At 46.0% G+C, this 20,509-nt stretch overlaps 1 protein-coding gene across 9 annotated transcripts in view; it reads left to right on the top strand.

Annotated features, from left to right (window-relative positions):
- LZTS3 (leucine zipper tumor suppressor family member 3) overlaps positions 1–20,509 on the top strand; it is a 121,599-nt gene that overhangs the window by 59,898 nt on the left and 41,192 nt on the right. Inside the window, exon 1 of one of the 9 annotated variants that reach the window (XM_039541849.1) lies at positions 17,711–17,731. The exons of the other annotated variants lie outside the window; for them this stretch is intronic. The gene's annotated coding sequence lies outside the window, so the exon portion shown is untranslated. Of the gene's footprint in view, positions 1–17,710; positions 17,732–20,509 lie in introns of those variants that run through there. 9 annotated transcript variants of the gene reach the window in all.

Raw genomic sequence — 20,509 nt, 5'->3', positions numbered from 1 at the left:
TAAAGTTTGTTCTCTGGCTGCTGAGTCAGCATAACATCAAGATGGCAAGTTGAGTGTGTCACACCTTCTGCCACTGGGTTCCTCGCTAAAGTGCGAATGTCATAAAATGGATGTCTCTTTCAGCAAGATGCCAGCAAATCCTTTTATTCCAGGTCACAGTCTGATGAGATTAGAAAGGTGTTCAGATTATATGTACCTGTGAAACTGGATTCAGTATTTGGGATGGGAGACTTTCAAGGCTAATGCAGTCCTAGATTGCATCACGTGAGGTATTTCCAGTAGAGACAGGGTAGTGTTCGTATCATTATACAAGGCACTGGTGAGACCTCCTCTGGAATCCTGTGTGCAATTCTGGTCTCCCATGCTTAAGAAAAATGAACTGAAATTGGAATAGATGCAGAGAAGGGCTATTAGGATGATCTGAAGAATGGAAAACCTACCTTATGAGAGGAGAGATAAGCGTAACCAAAGGAAGGTTGATGGGAGATGTGATTTGTTTTCTATAAATACGTGAGAGGGACAGATACCAGGGAGGAGTTGTTAAGTGCCAATATGGACACAAGAACAAATGGATATAAACTGGGCCATCAACAAGTTTAGCCTGGAAATCAGAGAGAGGTTTCTAACCATCAGAGCAGTGAAGTTCTAGAACAGCCTCCCAAGGGAAGTAATGGGGGGCATAAAACCTAGCTGGCTTCGAGACAGAGCTTGATACGTTTATGGAGGGGACGGTATGAGGAGACTGCCTATAACAGCATGTAGCCAACCTGCAACTGCTAGTAGCAAATATCTCTAGCAGCCCAGGATGGGAGACCAGTTCGGGAGGGCTCTGAGTTACTACAGCGAATTCTTTCCCAGGTATCTGGTTGGTAGGTCTTTCCCACATGCTCAGGGACCAACTGGTCCCCATATTTGGGGCCAGGAAGGAATTTTCCCTAAGGTCAGATTGGCAGAGACCCTGGGGTTTTTTTTGCCTTCCTCTCCAGCATGGGGCCCAAGGCACTTTCAGGTTTAAACTAGTGTAAATGGTGGATTTTCTATAATTTGAAGTCTTTAAATCATGATTTGAGGACATCTGTAACTTAACCAGAATTTAGGGGTGTAGTACAGGAGTGGGTGGGTGAGGTTCCGTGGCCTGTGATGTGCAGGAGGTCAGACTAGATGATCATGATAGTCCCTTCTGGCCTGAAAGTGTGTCTTCAGGAGCAGTGAGGTACTCTGGGAAGTGTTGGTGCATCTCTGAGCACTGCTCCTTCATCTGATTCATTATTGAACCAATGCCTGAGCCAGCATGGAGTTAGGGGACGCGTGACACTGCCAGAGATGCATCTCTTGGGTGAACTGCAGCACAGACATCCTGGCCACTTCTGCTCATTCTCCTGGCACTTTCTGATGCAATGTCAGGGCGTAAGGCTGGCCATATTTTAGTTGAGAGAGTTCCATTCTGTTCACCTCCATAGCCTTCCCTGGAGATTACAATTACAGTACTTTTCTTCACTTCCGGTCCTAAACTGTAGCACTGTGTTGCTGTGCACTATAATCAGACCAGCTGTCATGTCCCACATTAAAAGTGGCTGCACTTGAAAAGCAGGTGACATAATTCTAATGGCTCTATTTCAGGCATTTATTAATGCATCCATCACTGCACTATACTAGGTGTCATATTAAAAAGCATCAGTCAAGTTAAATCAATCGCATCATGTATATCAACTTAAAAAGCATTAGTACCATTTGCACCGAATCTTACGGTAAAATATTCAAACGTTGGGGACCTAAAATTAGGTTCCTAAATCCATATCTAGGCAAGTGACTTGATATACCAGAGGGGCTGAGCAGACCACAAATCTCTTTTCTGCCAATGGGACACCATGAGACCAGCACCTCTGAAAATCAGATCACTTATTAAGCAGCATTAATAGGGATTCGGGACTCTCACTTGAGGCACCCAGCTGCAGAATGGGAGGCTGTGGGTGCTCTGAAAATAAGGTCCCATGTTTGCAAACATTGACTTTAATCTTATCACTTCCAACCCTGCGAGGCATTTAAACATATAATGAAAAATGTTTAACATAGTGGTCTCTTTCCTCCAGCTCCTTCTCACTCCCCATGGTTGTGTCCATTTAGGAGTTTTGATTCTTTTAGCTTTGGTAGCAGTCCCCCATCTCCTTCTGTTTTCCTAGAGTTGTCTGTCACGCTAAAAATTTCAAAATATTTTCCTTGTGGGCAAAAAAAAGTATAATAAGGACCTTGGCACATGCTTGGGAGAGAGCTAATTATAGGATTTTCAAGCTAATGTGATAATATTTTACTTAAATGTGCGGCGTAGATGTAATTACTCCTCCAGAGATGCCAGCCACAGAAGAGGATGAGGCAAGATGCTATTATGTAATCTACTGTTATTGTGCTGCTGTGGAAACTTTCGCTCTCTCACCACCTTTCCTCCCGCACAGCCCCAACTTTTTCATCCTAAACTCATCACTGTTGCTTCTTTTAAGGGGATCTTGTTGAGTCTGGTGGGTCAGCGACAGACCCAGCCTTAGCTGTTTGAGAAGCTCGTGGCAATTCCAGGGCATCTATTCCCAGTGACTGGGAGTAGTGTCTTGTTTCTCACTGTTCGCTGGGCCTGATACGTTGATTTCAATGCGATTGGGGTCTGGTCCCATCTGGGGTCTGGTCCCATCTGCCTTTGCATTAGCAATACTGGAAAGTGGTAGCTCCTAGGCCAGGGATCTCAAACTCAAATCACTACGAGGGCCGCATGAGAACTAGTATATTGGCCCGAGGGCCTCATCACTGAAACCTCCACCCCTTCCATGATGCCCTGCCCCTGCCCTGCCTCTTCCCACCCCTGCCCCAAAGTCCCTGCCCCAACTCCGCGCCCTCCCTGCCGCTCTACCAATACCTTCCCCAGATCCCTGCCCCAACCCTGCCTCTTCCCCGCCTACTCTGAGCACGCCACGTTCCCACTCTCCCCTCCCCCGGAGTGTGCAAACCGCTGGGAGGTAGGCGGAGGAGCGGGGGTGGGAGGAGGACGTGGGGTGGGGGGAGGAGGGGAGCTTGGCTGCCAGTGGGTGCAGAGCACCCACTAATTTTTCCCAGTGGGTGCTCCAGCCCCGGAGCACCCACGGAGTCGGCGCCTATGGCGGGCCACATGTTTGAGACCCCATCCTAGGCAGACTCTCCCAGCTAAGCCACCATCCGGTAGCTTGGAATCCTGCAGCCTTAGCCAAAAATCCATCCCCCACTAAGGCATCATTGCAGATGTGCCGGTTCACAGGTTGCTTTTCCCCCTTTATTCCTTGTAGTGCAGGCCGTGTCAGGCTGTGATCTATCTTGGCCACTAGAGGTCCCTAGAGCTGCTTCTGTCAATAAAATGATGGCGTATCCGTCAGCCTCCAATCAAAGATACTTTCAGTCAGACTAGTTCTAGCCCAGTCTATGGCCCTTTTGGGGCTTTCAAGCTTTTTTGGCCAACTAAAACTGCCTCTCTCTGTTGCTTCATTGCCTTTCTGTGGGTGTCAATACAACTCTGAGCAGATTAGTGGGTGATGATGATAAAGTTGGAGGGGTTGCAAATATACAGGAAAATTGAATCAAACTGCAAAGAGAAATCAGCAACGGGGTGCAGGAGATCTGGTGCAGAGGACCATAAAATCCCACACCCTGGGAGAAGACACGCACAGCCCAGGTATGAAATAGGGGGATGGAACCAAGTAGCCAGATCCATTGCTTCAAAGCAGATTAATTTTTCTGTCACGTCATCTTCATCCTTAACACTTTTTTCCTGTAACCAAGCACTACGGTTGCTGGTGTGGAGCTGTAGAGCTGGGATGGAAAGGCTAGGTGAGGACATGTTCATTTCTGCAGGTATCTTAAGAACAGATCCATAATATGAAGGGGTTTGTGAACCACTGGTTTAGTGCACTGAGCACTGGACTGTCCAGCCACTCCTGAACTCTTATCCTCATCTTGTACACTGACTGCCTCTCTGGCCTTCAGCAAATCACCTCATCCAAAGCCTGCTGAAGTCAGTGGAAAAAACACCCTTTGGTTTTGTTGAGATTTGGATCAGGCCCTGAACTCTTTGCCTCAGCTTCCCTCCCTGTAAAATAGGGATAATGCTTACTCGCTTCATTGGGGTACTGGGAGGATTCATTCATTCACACTGGTGAAGTGCATTGGAGATCATAGAATCACAGAATAGTAGGGTTGGAAGAGACCTCAGGAGGTCATCTAGTCCAACCCCCTGCTCAAAGCAGGACCAACACCAACTAAATCAGCCCAGCCAGGGCTTTGTCAAGCCGGGCCTTAAACCTCTAAGGATGGAGGAGATGCATAGCTATCGTCCAGTAGAGGGAGTAGCCATAGCCATTCTGTGGGCTGGGCCATAGGATCAGAACAGATGTGCCTAGAGGTGAGTTCTCTCTCTGAGAACTGACCTGCAGGAGATGGTGTTTGTTTAATTCACTCACACTTAATGTCCCAGTTTTCATTTCATTGACCGTATTCCCCTCCTCCATCCGAACTTTCAGTTGGCCCAGAGAATATAGGACAGCCCTGCATCTCCGATCCTAATTTGTCTGTGTCAACAGACTTAACGTGTATAATTTATAAGTGATGAATTATGTAGCCAAGGTTCCGGGAAACCTGCAGCACTTGAAATCTTGCTTTGTCATCAGGGTTTCCTGCTCTGAAGTTTCATGGCAAGGAAGTTAAGTCCAAAAGGAACCATTCTGATCATCTAGTCTGACCTCCTGTATAACACTGGCCATAGAACTTCCCCAAAATAATTCCTAGAGCGTCTCTTTTAGAAAAACATCCAACCTTGGTTTAAAAATTGTCAGTGATGGAGAATCCACCACAACCCTTGAAAAGTTGTTCCAGTGGTTAATTACCTTCACTGTCAAAAATGTGTGTCTTGTTTCCAGTCTGAGTTTGTTTAGCTTTAACTTTCAGCCACTGGATCCTGTCAAATCTTTCTCTGCTAAATTGAAGAACCCATTATTAAATATTTGTTTCCCATGCAGGTGGGTCTAGGAAGCTGCTGGGTGGCAGCTGCAGCCCAGGCACTATCTAGGGACCCACGGACCTGGATTCGAGACCTCCCGTCCCTCACAGCTCGTACCATTCCTCCCTCAGAGAGGGGAGGGGGGGAGTTCTGTGGTAGCGAACAACCCTTTGAGAACACAGCTACAGGTGAAACAACTTCCTTAAACACTGCGCTGGAATAGGGTTATTGGCTTCTTGGGCATTGGCTGACTGCCAGGGCCGGAGCTAGCATGTAGAAATTGCTGGGAATGACCGTTCAAGCACTTGGATAATCTGGAAAGTGGCAGTTGGTAGTTTAAGGTGTGTGCACAAACCCCTGCTCACTGGATGCATATTGCTAGGAGCCTTGGGTTAGTGCCAAGTGGCTTTTGGACCAAGCTGGCTTGTTTTCCAGCTGTACATCAATGTATAAATAAACCCTGGAGTTCGGGTGGAATCTCAGACCAGGCAAACCTGACTCTTGTCAGAGTCCCACTGCACCAAAGCCCGGTTAGCTTTAGGGCTAATCTAGAGGCAGCCTTGGCAGCTAGGCCAAAGGAAGAATGGGCCAAAGTCACTCTGGTCTTTACTATCAGAACTGAGACACATTGGAGGGGAGGGGAGGAGCCGCTTGCACGGGCTGGGCTGTACCTGGGGATAAACACAGGACTTCAGTCTCCAGGGCTGTTAATCTGCCACCTTTTCACCTGTACTAAATTCACTTGACTAAAGCAGGCGTGTTGAGAGTTAAGACACTGGGCACTCACCTCATTTCCCGGCATGCACCGAAAAATAACAAGAAGCCTGGAGTTTGTGGAATAAATTACAGCCTTCTTTCCTGCATGAAGCAGTTGGCAGACACATGCCCCTAATTGCAGGTGAGTCCATATCGCACAGGCAGGGGAAAGAACAGAAGCTGCAAAAATCAGACGTGCCCATTTTATCCTGAGAAGGATCAAAGCCAGGAAGAGCTCCCATTACACATCTGGTGCAGCAGCTCAGCTCAGGAAAGGTCCCTCCCGCCCCCCACGGGGAAGACTTCACCCTCGTCACCAAGCCTGGCCATGCCCACAATGCTCTGACCCAGCAAGGTGGGCTTGGCCACTCGGTTTCATATCACAGCCTTTGTGGCCTGGCTCAGCAGGGTCTTTGTAGAGCCACTGGCTGCTCCCTGCTTCTCCCAGCACACAACTGCGACAGATGAACTGCAGCACAGAGCCCCTACACAGCCTCTCAGTCCATCACCACTGCTCCCCAAGCATCAGAACCACCTTGGTTATGGCCTTATGCACCCACAGAGGGTGCACCCACCTGCTCCTTGCTTAGCCATTCACTCCCATTCAACACGATTTGTGCCCAGGCGTAACTGACCACACCGGGCCGTGGAGAATCACCCTCCATGTTTTACAGGTTCCATTTCATTTCTTTATACAGTCAGAGTAAACAGTCGAGTGCATTGGCACCTGGGCAATTTGTTGTTGGGGTTTTTCTTTTTTGGCGGGGGGAGGGGTGCGTGATTGAAATGTCAAATCTGCATTAAAGATTTCAAGTGTTTTGGGTTTAACTGGCAGGGGAAAAAATTGAACTGAATGTTGAAAATACTTAGTAGATGTATTGCTGGACAATTTGCCAGATGTTACCAGTTGCTCCTCAAAGCATGTTGGGCCATGCTGCTCTGTTCTGGGTATGAACATGACAAAGATGGAAGAAGGAAACTTCTACATCTGTATATTCCTGTAGAAGAGAAGAAGCTCCATAGCTGGTTGGGCCATGGAGAGGCCACGGCTTATTTTCCAAAGTGTCAGTGTAGGACATGGGATGCAGGCAGACATCAGATTTAACCCTAGGAGACTTGCACCGGAGTTGGAAGGGCTGAAATCCGCTTCTGACGGGTTTCATCTTTAAAATAGAGGCTTGAATTTTCTCTCAGTCATACTGGAGTAAATCAGGATTAACTCAATTGAAGCCGATGTGTAAAGGCGCTGTGAGGTCAGAATCAGAACCTTTGACCTTAGAATCAGATATGGCAGCTCTCTCCAGTGCTCAAACATCAGTATGATCACAGACCGAGACTTTGAGTCAGCGATTTCATATCAGTTCCACTGAATGCTGAATTCATTATAAATCTCTAGATGACAGGCTGGGTTCTGATTGCTCAGTGGTGTGAAAATCAGCCCTCCTATGGAGGTGTCCACAATTAGGTGCCACGTTGGGAAATGTTAGGCTAAGCCTCTCTGTAGCCTGGGATTAATGGAGTATTTACCCATTTGCTTCTCTTGCAGGGGTGGAGATGGGGGCAGTAGTTAATCACGAGTCAGATCAAAGCCTCAGTTGTTACTCAGGCAAAACTTGAACGGATTTCTTCCCCTGGGCCCAGCAACCTCCCTGTCCCCTTTCAAATCACTCATCAAAACCTCCTTCAGCTCTGCCCTCACCCCACGCTGGTCTGACTATTACAAAAGACAATAGCCATGCTGTTATTAATCGTTACTAGATTATAATATAGATTTCTGTACATATTAATAATTGAGTATATAAAATGATTATTGTAATTTTTAATATATATGCATTATTATATCATCATTTATTATCTGAGTCCTTGAAAGGTCCTTGTGGCACCTTAAAGACTAACAAATTTATTTCAGCATAAGCTTTCGTGGGCTACAGCTCACTTCTTCGGATGCATAGAATGGAACACACAGACAGCGAGCTGTAGCCCACGAAAGATCATGCTGAAATAAATTGATTAGTCTCTAAGGTGCCACAAGTCCTCCTGTTCTTTTTGCGGATACAGACTAACACGGCTGCTACTCTGAAACCTGTCAGTGTATAGACAGTGAGAGATGGTCTTTGCACTGAAGACACACAGCTTGGGAGGGGAAACCGAGGCAAAGAGAAAGTGATTTGGCCCGGGTGCTGTGGGGGGGTCAATGGTAGAGCAGGGAATAGAATCCTAGAGTTCTGGGTTGCCGTGCTGTGCATTAACCACTGGACAACGCTGCCTCCCTGTAACAGGGCCATCTGGGCTAGGGAGCAGCCAGCTCTGTCTGAAGAAGAGCCCGGCAAGCAGGTAGGTGCTGGGAAATCCAACCCAGCTGGGCAGCATGAGGTGATTGGAGCTGGTGAATCCCAGCTGGAGGATGTAAAGGAGGCAGCCTGGGCCCAAGAGGGCTGGGAAGACACGTTCCCGTACCTGTAGCAGAGAACTATGAGGTGGTGAGACCCTGTGGACCTGGGGTTGCCAACTTTCTAATCACAGAAAACCGAGCTTTGGTGTAAAGGCTAGGAACTGACCTGACTTGTTTTCTCAGGTTGGTGACTGAGTGCCCCAGCCTACACGGCTGTTTTGCTTATTAAAGGAGGCAGGGGCTACCAGACTTTCTTCAGTGGCTGAGGAAAGGAGCCGAGTGTGAGCAGGACAGAGTGTCTTATCCGTAAAGAGGTTTGTGGACTCTTGGAGCGGGGACTGTATCTTCCTACATGACTGAACAGCACTGGGCATGCTTTGGGCCTGGATTCAGTGGTGCCAGGGTGAGCCCTCATAATCGGGGAATGGTGTGAAGCAGGAAAGGACGTTGGGTCAGGTAGATAGAAGGCGGAAGGAAAAGAACAAACTATTTGCAAGTCTTTTACCATGTCTGGCCACATGGGAATATGTTCCTTTTTAATGATGCATTTGTATGAGCAATTCTGTCTGTGCTCTGTCACCAGTGTAACCTCTTGGACTTTTGTTCTGGGTTTAGGGGAGACACACACAATGGACTCTGTGTGCATGTGGCTTTTGTCACAGACAGACGAAACATGACGGCAGGAGTCCTTTGTTAATGTGCACATTCTTTAATTCCCAGATCATATGGATGGAGCTCACTTGGGTGCACTTAGTTCCTGATCTTGCAAACGCTTATGCACATGAGCAGTCGCATTGAGTTCAATGTGACTGCTCGTGTGTGTTGAGCCTATGCGGGTGAATGGGACTACTCAAGTGTGTAAGTGTTTGCAGAATGGGAGCCTTAGTGTGTGGGCGTCTGGAGGCAAAGGCTCTCCAGATTTCTTTTAAAAACGTCCATGTGCTCACACCTACTTCAGGGCCCTTGACACCCTCTCTTGGCATTTGTACTGTTGGTGCAAAAGCCTTTTGCTCTGTGGGGACTTTTGTCTGGAACAACCTTTCTGGCCTTTCCATCAGTTCTCCATCTCTTTTCAAATTGCATCTGAAAACATCCTCCCCACTTCTCCCACCCCCAGGTCCAAGCCACTCAGTTTCTCTCTCCAGCTGCTATTATGTATCACTTAAGGATCCAATTCTACAAATCCTCTAAGTGTAGCACTCCGGTTAAAGTCCAATGGCAACTCCAGGTATGGAGGTTTGGCAGGTCTGAGACCTTATTCTGAAAGGTGGTCTGGGTATAGTTTCTGTGAAAGAGAGTAAAAATTGCAACACAGTTTTTATTTGCTGCTTCATAGCAAAAGTCTAGGAATTCCCTGGAGCTGGACAGCGCCTATCACTTCTCTGTATCAGAATGGCGCTACATTGATTTACACCGGCTGAGGAGCTGGCCCTATGTTGCTAGCTTTTATGGCTGCAAAGTCAGTCTTCCATACCTGAGCCAATGGGCTCCTTTCTTTCTGAATCTGCACCCAGACAAATGGTAGCTTGAAGTGAGGTGTAAACTGCCTCCAAAGAAGCAAAGGGATCGTCATTATGGCTGAAGACCAGTGAGGGCAATTTAAAGTTTACCATCAACTGTTTTGCTGCTGATCTTCTTTTTTTTAGCAGAAACAGCCAGGTCCTTTGGGATTGTGGGCAGTGCTGGAGTAGAGAACCATCCATCTGTTTCCCTCCAGTCAGACTCTGGGAGGTTGGCTCCATCTGTTCCGGATAGGTATCCCAAAGCTGGAGGCTTGTCCAAGTTTCTCTGGGCTCGGAATTAGACAGGAAGTCAGGTTTTCTCAAGAGTTGTGGGTCTGAGGCCTAGTCTGGAATGTCACCAGAACAGCCCTTCTTGTGGTATTTTGGTACTTCCAGTCCCAGCCAACATCAGGGAGCAGGGAAATGTGGCAGGGAAATTAGAACATAAAGATGCTACCTCAACGTCTTCAGAACTTGCGTAAGTTTTGCATGAAAATCTTGGTCAATTTTAATTTAATCCAAACTGGTTCTCTCCTCCCCAGTGGTGTCTGCATGGAGGCATTTCCTGTGATTGATAAATAAGAAGTGGAAACCCTGATCTCATAGTGGGGGATGGATTTTTTTTTGCTAATTTGTTGAAGGGGAAAAGAGTAATTTAATGTTTCTTCCTCTGTTGCTGAAGAAAAGTTATGATTTGCAGAGCTCTAGGAACACACTGATGGTGCCAGAAGTTTCACAGCACACCCACCACAAGTTAACTTTCTGGAAGTAAAACCTGACCTAGATTGCCTGGCCAAAAAATAACTTCTGCGCATTACAGTGGATATACACTTCTTTTATTACCCTACTGCTGGACACTCAGGGACCTAATTATCATTTACACCAAGGCCTGGTCTACACACACAACTTGTACTGGTATAAGTGCTTCAGCTAGGGGAATGTTTTACCCAAACAGTTGTACCCCTAGTGTGAAAGCAGTTACATCACAGTAAAGGTGCCTTATACTTGAATAGCTTATTCTCCTTCCTGTATGGGAGTAAACTACCCCAGGATAAAAACTTATATAGCAGGATAACTGTCCACGTCGGGGGCTGAATCGCTGGTATAACTAGAGCAGGATGACTTGTGGGTAGACAAGGCCGAGGGCCTCTTTCTCCAACTTGAGCAGTGTAAACTGACTTTAGTGTAAATGACAATTAGGTCTTTTCTTTGTGCTGGGAGTAGAATCAAAAGGCTTGTCTGAACACAGTCGTACTGCTGTAGCTATACTGATGTACTACAAGCAGAGTAAGTCCCTTAGCGTGAATGCGGCTGTCCTGGTATAAAAGTGTGTTTTCCTGTCTGGGAAGAGGAATAAACTATACCGATGTAAAGAACCTTTATACTGGTATATATGGGTCCACACTAAAGGGTTTATAGCTATTCCAATTAAAAATCACATCTCTAGCCAAAACAGTTACAGCAGTACAAAAACTGCGTAGGCCAAGCCTAAGACCAAATATCTCTCTGGAAGCATGAGTGTCCTGAGGCCAGATCTACACTACAGACTCCTGCCCGTACCTGTATTGGGCATGGCTGTGAAGCGGTCCAGACGGACCTCTCTTGTCTATTTAGATAGTGACGGCCCTTGGCCTGAAGACCTTACTTTCAATGAGTCTGTGTTTGAGGGGATCTTCCTGGTTCTGATGGTTTTGAAAAACATGTTCACTTTAAACAAAGGATCTTTGATAGAGGTGGGGGGAAGGGGCCCTTGCTACTTCCAAGAATTTTTCTGTTGAACATTTACTACCCAAAGCCTTTAAGGAAGGAATGCTGGTGAGTAGTTAGACTTGAAGCCTGGGGATTGGGACACTTGGGGGTCTCATCTGTACTACAGACTTGCTGTGTGTTCTTGAGCAAGCACTTAACCTCTGTCTGCAAGGTACAGTGACTAAAGTGAAATCCCTGCAAGTTGCATGGGCCCTTTTTAAAGACACCATAATAGAGGCCCAACTTCAATGTATACCCCAAATTAAGAAAAACAGTAAAAGAACTAAAAAAGAGCCACCGTGGCTTAACAACCATGTAAAAGAAGCAGTGAGAGATAAAAAGACTTCCTTTAAAAAGTGGAAGTCAAATCCTAGTGAGGCAAATAGAAAGGAGCACAAACACTGCCAACTTAAGTGCAAGAGTGTAATAAGAAAAGCCAAAGAGGAGTTTGAAGAACGGCTAGCCAAAAACTCTAAAGGTAATAACAAAATGTTTTTTAAGTACATCAGAAGCAGGAAGCCTGCTAAACAACCAGTGGAGCGCTTAAAGACGATAAAATCATTGCAGAGAAACTAAATGGATTCTTTGCTTCAGTCTTCACGGCTGAGGATGTTAGGGAGATTCCCAAACCTGAGCTGGCTTTTGTAGGTGACAAATCTGAGGAACTGTCACAGATTGAAGTGTCACTAGAGGAGGTTTTGGAATTAATTGATAAACTCAACATTAACAAGTCACCAGGACCAGATGGCATTCACCCAAGAGTTCTGAAAGAACTCAAATGTGAAGTTGCGGAACTATTAACTAAGGTTTGTAACCTGTCCTTTAAATCGGCTTCGGTACCCAATGACTGGAAATTAGCTAATGTAACGCCAATATTTAAAAAGGGCTCTAGGGGTGATCCCGGCAATTACAGACCGGTAAGTCTAACGTCGGTACCAGGCAAATTAGTTGAAACAATTGTAAAGAATAAAATTGTCACACACATAGAAAAACATAAACTCTTGAGCAATAGTCAACATGGTTTCTGTAAAGGGAAATCGTGTCTTACTAATCTATTAGAGTTCTTTGAAGGGGTCAACAAACATGTGGACAAGGGGGATCCAGTGGACATAGTGTACTTAGATTTCCAGAAAGCCTTTGACAAGGTCCCTCACCAAAGGCTCTTACGTAAACTAAGCTGTCATGGGATAAAAGGGAAGGTCCTTTCATGGATTGAGAGGACAGGGTTAAAGGACAGGGAACAAAGGGTAGGAATTAATGGTAAATTCTCAGAATGGAGAGGGGTAACTAGTGGTGTTCCCCAAGGGTCAGTCCTCGGACCAATCCTATTCAATTTATTCATAAATGATCTGGAGAAAGGGGTAAACTGTGAGGTGGCTAAGTTTGCAGATGATACTAAACTACTCAAGATAGTTAAGACCAAAGCAGATTGTGAAGAACTTCAAAAAGATCTCACAAAACTAAGTGATTGGGCAACAAAATGGCAAATGAAATTTAATGTGGATAAATGTAAAGTAATGCACATTGGAAAAAATAACCCCAACTATACATACAACATGATGGGGGCTAATTTAGCTACAACGAGTCAGGAAAAAGATCTTGGAGTTATCGTGGATAGTTCTCTGAAGATGTCCACGCAGTGTGCAGAGGCGGTCAAAAAAGCAAACAGGGGATAGAGAATAAGACTGAGAATATATTATTGCCCTTATATAAATCCATGGTACACCCACATCTCGAATACTGTGTACAGATGTGGTCTCCTCACCTCAAAAAAGATATTCTAGCACTAGAAAAGGTTCAGAAAAGGGCAACTAAAATGATTAGGGGTTTAGAGAGGGTCCCATATGAGGAAAGATTAAAGAGGCTAGGACTCTTCAGTTTGGAAAAGAGAAGATTAAGGGGGGACATGATAGAGGTATATAAAATCATGAGTGATGTTGAGAAAGTGGATAAGGAAAAGTTATTTACTTATTCCCATAATACAAGAACTAGGGGTCACCAAATGAAATTAATAGGCAGCAGGTTTAAAACAAATAAAAGGAAGTTCTTCTTCACGCAGCACACAGTCAACTTGTGGAACTCCTTACCTGAGGAGGTTGTGAAGGCTAGGACTATAACAATGTTTAAAAGGGGACTGGATAAATTCATGGTGGCTAAGTCCATAAATGGCTATTAGCTAGGATGGGTAAGAATGGTGTCCCTAGCCTCTGTTCGTCAGAGGATGGAGATGGATGGCAGGAGAGAGATCACTTGATCGTTGCCTGTTAGGTTCACTCCCTCTGGGGCACCTGGCATTGGCCACTGTCGGTAGACAGATACTGGGCTAGATGGACCTTTGGTCTGACCCGGTACGGCCTTTCTTATGTTCTTATGCATTAGGGCTTTTTTGCATGGAGAAAAAGCCCAGAATAGCAAGTGCTGTATAGTTATTCTGCACTAGTTCCCCATGTGGACACTCTTATTCTGCTCTGAGTGCCTTTGGAAGCCCATTAACCTGAACCGCACAATGGCATTCAGTGTGAAATAAGTATCTGCACAGAGAGTTAGTGCAGACTTGCTACTGCACTGTAAATTCACACGCTAGCTACTTTGCAATAGCTTGCCCATGACTCCCCTGTGTAGACAAGCCCTTAGGTTCTCTGAGTAAAATCCTGGCCCCTTGAAATCAGGACAGAACTCGTATTGGCTTCAGTGGGGCCAGGAACCGGTCTGTAAAATACAGAAAATAATGCTCTCCCAGTTGTGCAGCTGTAATCCTTATTGTTTGTAATGTGCTTTGAGATCCTTAGAGGGAGGAGTCCTTTGTAAGTGTAAAGTACTGTTATTAAAGCTGCTCACAAAATGGCATTTTCTGTGTTTAAAAAAAAATGAAAAAGTTTGGGTACGCTCTAAGTTTTTAGCGGTTTTATTAAAAAAAAAATCACATTTTTGCTTTCCAAAAATATAACTGTTTGTTTGTTTGTTTGTTTTCAGGGTTTTTTTTTAATTTTGAAAACTTTTTTCCAGTTTGTCATTGAAAAGGTGGCTTTTCTTTTGAAAAAATTTCTGCTGAAACATTTCATCCAGCTCTAGTTACTCTGACCCAAAGCGGTTGTGTCTCTCTCCTGTAGCAGCCAGTTCTGGGTATTCCTTGAACAGAGAAAGGAATCTGTTTTTAAGATCCAGGTACTATTTTTCCTTCTGTCCAAAGCTGCAAACTACTGCACTTAAACCTGTTCTGCACTATTAAATAAATCACAGCCTAACTATTAGTATTGAAACTCACCCCCTTCCCTGCATATGCATGTAGTGGTCATGCTCTTGTGAATGGCTTCTACTCCCCACTCATGTGGTTCAGAAAGGGTTTGTTGCCTTAGTTTGAACAGACAGAGAATGGGCATAGAAGGAGGCAAACTCTCTCTCTCTGTAGTGTCAGGGTGACTTCACCCCATAGAGTGTGATCAGCGTGGGTGGTACCATACTGCAGTTCATGATGCAAGGCAGCATGGTGTCTGGAGCATTGATGCTGGGGGGAACGAGCAGGGATTTCTCTTGGCCTCAGTCTGTATCTCTGCTAACATGGTTCTAAAAATGTCCCACCTGTTCAAGGATCACAACTTGGAGGGATTCAATTCAGGTTCTCACGCCACAGCCGTTACCCCTATGATATCTGAGCACTTAATTATTAGATTCTGTATCCAGTTCCTCCTCCAGAGCAGTTTCCTATCTAGCTGTCCACCCATCCCGTGCTCATCACAATAGCATCTGAATACCTCACCATGGTATCTGAGCACCGATACGTGTTGGATGTATCCCTTTATTTCCACCGCCCAGTGGGGCTTTTAGTCTTAAGGACCAGAATTTCTTTAATGATTTTCCAGGTAGGAAAGAATGTCTCACCTTTCTGAGAACCAGGAGGCTGCAGATAAAGAATGTAACAGCTCGTAAGAGTGCCCATTAGAGCAACTTAGAGCCTGGCTCACCTGCCTGGGCATGGAATGCCCTGAGAGAACTTGCTGTGTCTTTGCTGGAGTGAGATCTTACTCCTGTAAACATGTCTGATTTGGAAATGTCCCTCTGGATGTGGTAAGCAGTCCAGTATAACGCTCAAATCAGTCTGATATACAAGGATTAAACTGGCTATCCCAAAATGTTTTCCAGAACTCTAGAACAATAGAGTTGCATTGTGCTACTCTGATACAGATAACAATTGAAATGCATCATGTTGCAGGATGGTACCAGAAAAGCATCAAGGCTAAAGCCTGGTTGGAAAACATGCAGAGGCCAAGGCTATACTATAACTTGGGACCACATGTATAACCAGATTCTCTGATGTGTTTGTCTTTGTAGCTTAGCTCAATTCAGATAAGCACCCAAAAGGTTGGAGGCTTGTCAGAGGCTTTGCTAAACCTCTCGAGTTTGCAAAATTGGGGAGAATGTCTTGTGATGCTTCTGGCTGGGCTGGAAGCAGAGTAAGGCAAGTTTGTCTCCTGGTGTTTTGATACCTCTGCTTGTCCCAGTCGGAGCCAGGAAGGGCAGCGGGCATGAGAGTGAGAAATGCTTCTTTTTGGAGGCAGCGAGGGGGATTAGAAATTGTAAATTCTTCGGGGCAGGGACTGGCTTTGTTCTACGTATGGACAGCACCTAGCACACTAGGTCCATGTGGTCCGAGACTGGGGTCCTAGATTGGTCCATGATGGGGATTCCTAGGCACTACTTCCATACAAATAGTAATGCTAACCATAATTCACAGCCTCTCCCCAAAGAGGCTCAGCTGATGTGTTGGGTGAAGGTGCTCAGGTGGCATGGTGCGAGGATGGTTTAACTGTCTCTAGGTCAAAAAGAAAGTGGGGTATCAGTTTTTATTTAATCCAGACTGCGGCCTGATCCAAACCCCCATTGAAGTCAATGGCACGAGTCAAATACTTATAGTTTAGCATGAACTCGAGTGTTTCTCTGGGTAGGGACCAGAGCACACAGCACCTTCCAGGATCGAGCCTGTTGGGACAGCAGAAATGCAGAGACTACTTAGCCTTATTCTTTGATTGGCTGTGGGCAGAGGTGAAAGTAAGCCGGTACGGTACGGCATACCAGCAAGAGCCGGTACACAGCCGACCGTACCGGCAGGGGGCAGTTTCCCCAGGCTGGAGATTTAAAGGGCCCGGGGCTCCCCGCAGTGGCCGGAGCCCTGGGCCCTTTAAATCGCCATCAGAGCCCCGCAGCTGGAGCCTCAGGATTTAAAGGTCCCAGGGATTTAAAGGCCCCACCTCTTCCGGTTGAGGCCCCGCCTCCCTGCTCAGGACTCCGGCATACCAGTAAGTCCTTTAAGTTACTTTTTCCCCTGGCCGTACCCTCATTCTGCTGTAGCACGGAGACAATTTCCCCTTAGCACTGAAGAGCAACAACCACAGTTACTGTCATTCCAGCAGCATATCAGTGTGTGTTTATTTTCCTCCTTGCTGCACGTGCTGAGGCTGTGTCTATACTGTGACCTGCAGCGGCAGCACTGCAGCTACACCGTTGCGGTGCCGTAGCGTGGGCATTTCCTGCGCCCATACAAGGGTTTTCCTTCAATGCAGTTAGTCCACCTCTCCGAGCAGGATTCTCTTCCATTGACCTAGCCACACCTACTCCAAGGGCTAGATTGGCCTAACTATGCTGCTCAGGTGTGTAAACTTTTTTCACAGCCCTGAGTAACATGACTAGTTCAGCCTCAGTTAGTGGATGACCTAATGGGCTGAGGATGAGGCAAAAGCCTCTCTCGTTAAAGGGCTTCTAGGAATCCCAGCCATATCAGTTCCAGCTTATGCTTTTCCCAACCAATCATCGCGTAAACAAGGCCCCGGTGAGGTGAGGGGAGGGACCTGACAGCATCTCAGGAGGAACAGTACCGGCAAGTTGTTTAAAAACAATGACCTTGTATAATTAAAACCTCTTCACTGCAGAGAGCTTTTATTTATATTTCATAGCAACGCGAAGGCAGCTTTATGAATGCCTAAGAGGTGTCACAACTTTGCCCTTTGGCTATCACTTCTTGCTAGCTAGCATCTCTGCTCCACAAGTTCAAATCCATCATCATGTCATTGCTTAGATGAAAGAATCCTCTTCCGAAACCTAGCTTTGGGTCTGGGTTTGCCTTTGCTGAAACTGGGAATATGTTGCCAGTAGTGCAAATTGACCTTCCAGGAAAAGAACAAGATGGAGAGCGCGGGGCGGTGCTTTTTAATCTTAACGTGCTGAGTCTGGAACTGTTTGACCTAAAAAAAATCCCACCCACCCCACGAGATTTCTCATGAATGGGAAGCAGGGTCTGAATGAGCGCAGTCAGTTCAACTATGGAAAAGGGTATGTCGATCAAGCGATCACTTGCTTAGAAACGTGGTGCTGGGAATGCTCAGAATTCTTCCACTCAGAGTTCAAAAGTTTGTGTCTTTCAAGCATGTGGGCATGGAGCCTGTAGAAAAGGGTTTTCCCCTGCTGTCTTCTGTGCTCTCTGAAGCATCTTCCTCTGACTTATTTATAGATGGAGAGCACTAAGACACGATGAAACTCCTGAGGAGAGAAATGTGTGTTCCTAAAGCAGCTGTAACGTTGGGTAGCTGCTACACCTACATACTAAATGCTGTCACAATTAAGCCTTGAAAGCTTTGAAATCATGCTTATTAAAGGGATGGACCACAACCCTTTGTAAATTGTTCCAAAGGTTAACTACGCTCACTGTCAAAACTGTACGCCTTATTTTGAGTCTGAATTTGTCTAGCTCCAACTCCCAGCCATGGGATTGGGTTCTACCTTTCTCTGCTGGACTGAAGAACCCATTTTTAAATAGTTGTTCTTCATGGAGGTACTTAGAGACTGTAATAAATCACCCCTTAACCTTCTCTTTAAGGTAAATAGATTGAGCTCCTTGAGTCTATCACTATAAGGCAGGTTTTCTATTCCTTTAATCATCCTTTTGGCTCTTCTCTGAACCCTCTTCAATGTATCAGCATCCTTCAGGTGAACCTAATTTACACATTTCTTCTCCCCTCTTGGGTATATATTGTATCACCTTAAATTCATTTAGACTCCCTTAGATTTCCTTAAACTTACCCCCACTTACCAATGTGCAACTTACACCCCATTACTTATGATTACAATAGCGCTATTGTAATAATAATGTTGCCTTACCTGGTGATTTCCTTGATTTGTAGTGTTCATGCTGATAGGCAATGCATTTGAGAGCACAATGCTACGTGAGCTGCGTTCTTGTGTAGGATTGGCTCTCTAGATTTGTTCCTCTTCAAGGTCAGAAATGGAGTAGATAATATATTCCTAGCAGGCAGGGAGCCCCCAGAGGGTAGTCAGATAATACAGCCACCATAACACTTTCAGCAGGAGATACCTGGCCTTGCCAAAGGAGACTGCAGTGAGCCCAAACCTGACTCTCTTGTGATGAAATTGCAAGATCCCATTTTGCTAACCCTTCCCCCCGTACCAAAATCCTTCCGGGGGCTAGTGCATGATGGAGGATACAGAGGGACAGACAGGAGAGCGAGGAGAGAGAGAGAAGACAAAGGGGGAGGGGAGAGTAACATTCTGGAACTGTGGAGAGGCAGAGATATAAGAGCACCTGGGGATGTGCTTAGTGTTAATTAGCCGTGTTTAGTGCTTAGATACGATGGTAATAGGTGCCTTAGAGATACCTGAGAGAGAGCGAGCAGCATTTTTCCAGCTAATCTGCATAAATCAAGACCTCCCGACTTTATTTGGTCCCTCACAGGAATCCCTTCACTCACCACTGAAAAGCAATCTACCGGAGGGTACAATACTGCAGGGCAAATTGTCAAATCTGCTCCAGCTCCCTTGTGTTGCTCAAAACTGTGGGAAGGCCTCAATTGGTGTAGAACCAGCATAGCCTGCTCCAGTGCCAACCCCTGAGCCCAACATGGGAGGTCTGTTAGGGGCTGGAGAAATATGGTGCTTCAGTAGTTCTCAGCTGGTGGGTGGACCTTGGGTAATTTAGAGTAGCCCTCAGGCTGCTTTAAACTATGCTGAGAATGAGCCAGCCAGAGGACCAGGGGGCCACAGCTGACTCCCTTGCAGCCTCTCGCCACCTACCGCAGCAGAGAAGAAGTTAGGGCAGTATCTAGTTAACAGTATAACACCAACATTACCCAAGAGGTTAGGAAAGGGAGCGAGGAAAGAAGAGTGCCACGCCCGAGTGAGGTTGCAGAGGTATTTGGCAGAACGTAGTTCCCCTCACTGGGATTTGGCTCGGACATTGGAGTTCACACCCCTTTTTGATACAAGTGCCATCGCCGCGAGTTTCTGAACCTGAGGCATAAAACCCATCTCTCACAAATAGCAAATGTTCCTTATACTTGCTGTAACAGCAGAAGCCCTGGCTGGAATGATTTAGTTGGGGTTGGTCCTGCTTTGACCAGGGGGTTGGACTAGATGACTTCCTGAGGTCTCTTCCAACCCTAATCTGCTGTGATTCTAAGCAAAAACTGTTAGTGTTATTACTCCCAGGAGTGCCATAGATCCAGGGCATGTTTCCACCTTTGTGTACTAACGTTTGGATGGCAGTTGTATCCGACAAGAGACATTGACAGTGTGACTCCGAAAACAGTGGGGCTGTAATGGAAAGTAGGCGGTGGGGAGCTAACCTAATAAAGGGGTTTACTAGTTAGTCACAAAAAGATATGAAGAAAACTGCCAAGAGATGCATGGAAGCGCATAGTGCATCTTGGGTAGAAATACATCTTAAAGAGGTTGCAACATAGCAGACACACACTGTATTCAGGCTATCGTGTGCACGAAGTAGCTTTCAGTTCATACACAGAGTTGCCACATGTCTATCCTGGTGGACGAAGCCAGCACATCACTGTGTCTTTGGGGCAGGTTAGAAAAGAGGCAAGACTCAGTTGAAATGAATATAAAAGATTCTTTACTGACGTGACCAGACACAGACCCTTTGGTCCTTTCTGGCTCGCTTGCTCCCAGACCGTCACTGGGATACATGCTGCTATCTAGTGTCTCCTTGAATTCTGGCCTGGCGTTAGCTCTGAGGAAAGGGTCTGATGACTCCGCTTCAGCCACTTTTGCATTATGACTTCTTGGTGTTCTCGGTATGCCATG

This window comes from Mauremys reevesii, linkage group 5, assembly GCF_016161935.1.
Source record: "Mauremys reevesii isolate NIE-2019 linkage group 5, ASM1616193v1, whole genome shotgun sequence".
Lineage (NCBI taxonomy): Eukaryota > Metazoa > Chordata > Testudines > Geoemydidae > Mauremys > Mauremys reevesii.
Note: the sequence above shows the minus strand (reverse complement) of the source record. Positions and strands in the feature narration are given on the sequence as shown.